Source organism: Gavialis gangeticus, unplaced genomic scaffold (assembly GCF_001723915.1).
Source record: "Gavialis gangeticus isolate Ggan-Ray unplaced genomic scaffold, GavGan_comp1, whole genome shotgun sequence".
In the NCBI taxonomy this organism is placed as follows: domain Eukaryota; kingdom Metazoa; phylum Chordata; order Crocodylia; family Gavialidae; genus Gavialis; species Gavialis gangeticus.
Window position 1 is genome coordinate 38,788,564 of NW_017728994.1, and position 6,553 is coordinate 38,795,116.

Below are 6,553 nucleotides of genomic sequence, written 5' to 3' on the forward strand. Positions count from 1 at the left end.
GTAAAACTATCAGCTTTCTTCTAAAAATATTACAAGTACCCTGAAGTTTAATTCTTAATTAAAATGTGCAGTTCCTTTAGCAAGCACCTCTGCAGAGCTTTGAGGAAATAGTGATGCATTGGCTATAATTTCTGATGAGTGTAGTGTTATCTGTTTATGAACATGAAAAAGGAGGTTAAAAGTAACCTGTACAGGAAGGAGGCTCCTGTAATTTCTATCAGGAAGGACTGGAGCCAGGAATTACCATATTCTGCCTCTCCTAGTAGTGAGGAGAAGCAAAAAGAGGAAAAAAGTAGTTTAACTAAGTAGAGGGAACTCCCATGTAATTCCCCCTGGTTAAATCCTAGCTCAGCAACTAAAAGTTGTTGTACTGATGTTGCGTCACAGGCCTCCGTAGTTACTGCCTCAACAGCTTCATGTTGCTGGCTGGTTTAATAAAAGGCCAAGTTCTTCCTGATATGACTGGTTCAGTACCTTTTGTGGTCACTTTGAGACTGAGGCCACTGTGCTGTTTCTAGTTCATCACCTAAAGTTGCTGCCCAGGGTTGTCAAGGTATCAAGTGTCCCTGAGATTACCAGCTCAGCTAATATAGTATGTCATGTTTTATTTCAAGGCAGAAATGTATTCAAATTTATAGAGAAAGGATTCAAATTATATCTGTGGGAGCATACTGGTTCAGCATCTCCAATTGCCTCTGTTCTAGGATAAGGTTTTACTGAGACCATTGGGTCTAACGCGAATGGAAGTCGTGAAGGAATAGACTTCTAGAGATACTGAGCCACTGATGTGATGTCATAAAGACATAAGAAATGCCATTTGCTGGGTCAGGCCATAGGTCCATCTAGCCCAATATCCTGACTTACACAATGGCAGGGAGTGAGAGGGAGGGTAAACAGGTCTGTAATTTAGCACCTGTAGCCGCCTGTGCTCATGTCCAAAGAGAGGACTTGACAGTTACTAATGCAGTTCCTCTAGTTTGCTTGTCACCAAACCAGGGTATTGTGCAGTCAGTGGTGCAGCCTGGTGTGGTCCTATGGCTGGAGTAGGAAGCAGACCCAACTCCTGACTTCCCTGATTACCAGCAACAGTCATAGCAAATCCTCGAGTTAAACTGCATACCTAAGTGTAAGAATTAGAGGAGCATAGAAAAACAGGACATGGAAGAATATGATAAAGATAACAGAAGATGAAGGGCCATACACATACACCTTCGGTGGTGTCAGAGGTAAATGAGAGAGGTCCTTCTGCTTCAACACTTGATGCACAGCTAAGGACAGTGGTTTCAAGTATTCCTGCCACCTTCCCTTCCTAAACTCACAGATATTTGAGGAACAAAAAACCTGTTCTCTCACCAAAAAGCTAAGCGAAGGTCATATGGCTCATCTTCCCACTGGGTGATTTTTAAAGAGCAGTGGAGCTACAGGCCAGGTGGCCAGTTTTTGTATCTCAAAAATACTGTTAATGTGATGGGAAGACACCAACTTCTGTCTCCCCCTTCTGGAGGATTGTCCCTTCTGGAGGTTGGACTAATGTCCAACATGGTAAGGGTAAAGCAACGCAGGGTCATGTGAAGAAAGCTGAGACTACCAATGCCTAAAATACTAATGTCACTTTTAAACATCTGAAAATGGTAGAAATGTTTACATATAGTAGAGAACAGCATATGTTATTCTTTGCCCTAAAAGAGGTTACTTCCTGTGTAATCCGGGAATGGAGGAGGGGAGGAGTAAAACTACAACAGAGTAAAGAACAGTTGAGTATTTTAAAAGAAGTATCTATTTCACACATGAAAAGACCTATGCTCAACTTGTATTTATAGTTGAGGATTAAATACACTAATCTTGTGGTAGTCTGCTATTAACTGTTAAGAAACCAGATAGCTTTATCTGCATACTAACAATTTAAAATGAATGTGAAATCTATAGCACAGTGTCAAAAGCAGCAGGAGAGACCACCAGTTCTGATAATCAGTCATTCACATTTCCCACTGTTTTGCTCTATTGTAACAAAATGTGAGAAGCTGCTCTCAAGTCCACGCATACAAAGCTCTTCATTAGTCTTTACTGAGGCATGATCTAGGCATCTATGCTGAAGCTGCCAACCTGAAAGAAGTGCTACTTTGATGGCATCTGGCAGCCTGGCTTTGCAACAGATAGATTTATGAGCTGTGAAAGATGGTCAAATTAACATCTTACACATTCTTGATAGGATTAGACTTTCTAGGACATGCAGATATTTGCATATTGCCCTGACTCACCACATCAGTATTGTGTCTTCATGGCTCATTTTAATACATAATTTCTGTTAGTCTTTCCCTGTCTTCCTCCTACTATTTTCAGTCACTGCCAGCAGTGATGCAGAAATGTACACTTAATATTCTAAGAAGAAATAAGGCTTTTGGTCCTGACATTTTCTAGTTAGAATATTAATGTTAACTGAAAGTATTAGATGTAAACTATCTGGTCATTCAGGGATGGATGCACTTCAATAGCTCCAAGCTCCAGAAAGGTTTAGTATAAGCATGGATAATGCAGTTTTACTAGAGTTGCAACAGATAGTGGCTAGCAGTTACAATTGGCTATATTTTTTCTCCCAAGGATGGTAGAGGGAATAAGATAAAATGCAAAATATCTAACTCTGATTAAAAGATGTTTTAAGTAATAATAAGCACATCTTAGAAATATCCCTCTCCCAATTACAACAATGCAGAAAGATGCACAAGTGGTCATATAGTGCTGTGAAAATCATTGTGTTCACAGCTTGGTTAAATGAGTTCTTGTGATTTTATTCTCTGGCATTAGGTTTCTGTCCTGCAACTCCCATCTTTCCCTCATTTGGAGCGAAGGGTGGAAATCAAAAAAGCCCAGAAGACTGAGGGTGTAGTTACACCCCCTTTAGCATGTGCTAAATCTAAGGCATGTCAGGCAGTGCTGAAGTTAGTATATGCTGTGAGCAGTCACATTGTGCAGGATCCTGGGGCACCTTGAAAGGAGCTCATGGCACCCTGGGGTACTGCAGCACTCTGGTTAAGAATCACTGGTTGAACAGAGAAAACAAAATCCTCAATAGCTGTTCATTAATTAGTGCAATCCATCCTATGGAAGAAATAGTATATGACTTTACCATGGTGTATATACAGAGAAGAGAAGGAAGGCTGCACAGGCACCCTTATACAGCATTTCCTACCTTTTAAGTGTTTGACGTTACAACCTTAGTAGCATTTCTTTAAGTGGTTTTTGCGTGCGCCTTTTAAAATGGTTGGAAATTGTACAATAGAAGTTCTGATTATGTTCATTTCAAAAGTAGAAGGGGATTATTATAGAAATCTTATATCCAGAGCAGAACTTCACCTTAAATTCAGCTTTCAAAATTGGGTTTCAACCCTTTAGCAGGAGATGCAACACGGTAGTATGCATCAAAAATAAGAAAAGAGAGTTTGTCAGGGCCCTTAGGAGAGTGGAGACTGGGCATACCAGAAGGAAAATGGTGCTCCCACTTAGATACTAAAGAACAAATATCCTGGAGCAGGAGTTGGCAACCTATTTCCCACTGGCAGAAAAGACTGGATCTGGCCTGCAGCAGGAAGAAGCAGTACCACACAGTGGTGGGTGCACCTTCTCTTCCCCTGAGCTGTGCATTCCTCTGCTGCAGTACCCAAGCCACCTAGTACTACCCTAGTCCTTCCTCCTTTATGTTGAGGCCTGCTCTCACCCTGCCACCATTTTCTGTTTACCGTCACTGCCAGACATGGTGCTCTCCATTGCTATTGCTAATGGGAATCAGCAGCTCTAGGTAGTGAGGGTAAGCAGAGGCTGCAGTAGGGGGATGTGAGATCAGGTGTTGACACAGAGCAAGGAGGGCTGTGGAGCACTAGAGAGCGGCAGCCTGCAAGAGTGGCCAAGCTACGAGTGGCAGTCTGGCATTCTTAAAAAGTTTGCTGATCCCTGGTCTAGGTTGGTGCCAATTCTCACTAAGCAGTTTAGGACTATTCTGAGACCACAGGTGGGAAAATGCAGGAGAGGTCTAAGGTGATCACATATACAGGGTCTGTCCCCCCACACCCTCATTTAACATGGGGGGGAACCCTCATCTTGGATCTGAGTATGAGGTGATGGGGGTCAGGCAGCCACTACTTCTGCCCTGCACCCACTCCTTCCACCCCTCTGCTGCCTCTGCCACCTCCACCATTTGCCCCTCTCCTCCCCACGCCCTTGCTGCCTATCCTCTCTCTGGCTCCAGGCCTGCTTCAGGGACACACAAGTCAGCACAGGGTCCTGATCCTGGCATGTGGAGCCAGGTGGAGATGGCACAAGCTAGCCCAGGGCGTGTGGCATCGATCCTGGTGCACAGGATCCAATCTGGCCCATGGGCTGGGCCTGCACCACTCACCTGGCCAATGGGGCCAAAAGGTTGATCATCATTGTTCTAAACTGCATTACATGCTCCTGATTCTGAACTCAAGCGTGCCCTCCTTCCAGGACTGGCATTTTGCAGACCTTACTTTGGAAGACAATCGGCTGTCTCTTCAAAGCCTAACAGTGCTGCTTTTCCTTTGCTGTACCACTCATGCTGAGTCAAGTGGTTGCTTCCTTAGGGAAGCAGCACACCTATTCCATTATTGTGGGCAGAAATTCCAGCCCAGCACCACTGTTGCTTGTTGAATTGAGACTTGAGGGAATACTTTTGACTCCTATCTGTGGTTGAAGTGAGAAGAGGGAGATTAAGTGGCTTACTCTTAACTAGTATTCTGTGATGCTCATTAAGGAATACAAGAAGGCTCTGGTGATGTCCTAAAGCAAGTAGGACACTGCAGTGAAGTTTAAGAGCAGCTGATCGAGAAGTGTTTTAGGGCAGGTGACTTCTAGAGAGCTGTTAGCTACACACGTTTTATGCAGCTGAAAAGGTAGCAGCAGTTTCCCAAACAGCCCAGAATAAATTAGCTGTGTTGCGTGACCGTGTGTTCCAGCCAGGCCTGCTGTGCAAAGTCTAAGCACTGCCAGTAGGAGGCTTCTCTCCTAATAAGCAGGTGACAGAGTTGTGCCAAGAAACTGTTGGTCACATGGCATGTGCTGTCAGACTTCACGTTCCTCCAAATCATTTATGAGCAACCACAAATTTGTAAGGAGAAAAGGAAGTATCACCAGCGGTGTACAGTTGCAGGGGAGAGTGGGGGTTCAATTTATGCAGCTGCTGATGAAATTCAAGGGAGAAAGTACAGCTCCTTCCTTTAGTAGGAAGAACAACAGTACATTTGCACTTTTTAAGTTACTGTTTGTGAATGCTTTAAAATCGTTGCACCACCCTTTGGGATTTTATGGCTTTGAGGTTTTTATATGTATTTGAGATGATCATTATCTGATTATTTGAGAGAAGCTGTACCTAGTAATTCATGTCTAAGTTTGGACTACGCTTTCAGAAATTAACTATGGCTGGGGATAGAGATATCTAAAACTAAAGACAAGGTTTTGTTTTTATGGGGGGTTGTGATATCTTTCTTGGACCAACTATATAGTTGGGAAAGAAGTTTGACAAGCTTTTGAGCGCACACTGTCCTTCCTGAAGACACCACGGACAGTATGGATCAAAAAACTTACAGACATTAGAGCTGGAAGATACCTTGTGAGATCATTGGGTCCAGCCCCCTGCCCAAGGGGCAGGAAGTCAGCTGGGGTCAGATCACTCCAGCAAGATAGGCATCCAAACACAACTTGAACGTATCCAGAGTAGGTGCTTACACCACTTCTGTGGGGGAGTCTATTTCAGGCTCTGGAGACTTGGATGGTAAAGAAGTTTTTCCTTATGTCCAGTCTAAAACGGTCTTCCAGCAGTTTGAGACCGTTAGACCTTGTCTTCCCTAGGGGAACCCTGATGAACAGACATTCCCCCAGATCCTGATGCACGCCCCTTATATACTGACAGGCTGCCACCAAGTCACCTCTGAGGCTTTGCTTCTTCAAGCTGAAAAGTCTCATGTCCCTCAGCCTCTCCTCATAAGGCCTCTTCTCTTGACCTCTGCTCATGTGCGTGGCTCTCCTCTGGACTGTCTCAAGCTTCTCCCTTTCTAAAGTTCAGGCATGCAGTACTCCAGCTGTTGCCTCATCAAGACCGAGTAAAGTGGGAGGATGACTTCTAGGGTCTTGTTTGAGATGCGTCAGCAGATGCAAGCCAGAGTTTTATTTGCTTTGTCGGCTGCAGCATTGCATGGTAACTCATGTTCATCTTTTGGTGAATCATGACCTGCAAGTCTCTTTTGGTTGTAGTGCTAGTGAGTGCAGCACTGCCAAGCCTCTAAGTATGATGTGTGGTTTTTCTCCTGCAGTGGAGCACCTTGCACTTCTCTATGTTGAATGTCATCAGGTTTTGATCTGCCCACCTTGCAAACCTCTCCAGGTCAGCCTGAATTGCCAGCCTATCCTCTAGAGTGACTGCACTTTCCCATAATTTAATGTCATCTGTGAACTTAGTCTGCTTCTGACACCTGAATCCAGATCATTTATGTCAAACTTCTCTCTCAACTCTACAGATGGTCCAAGAAAAGATCCGCCCCCCCTC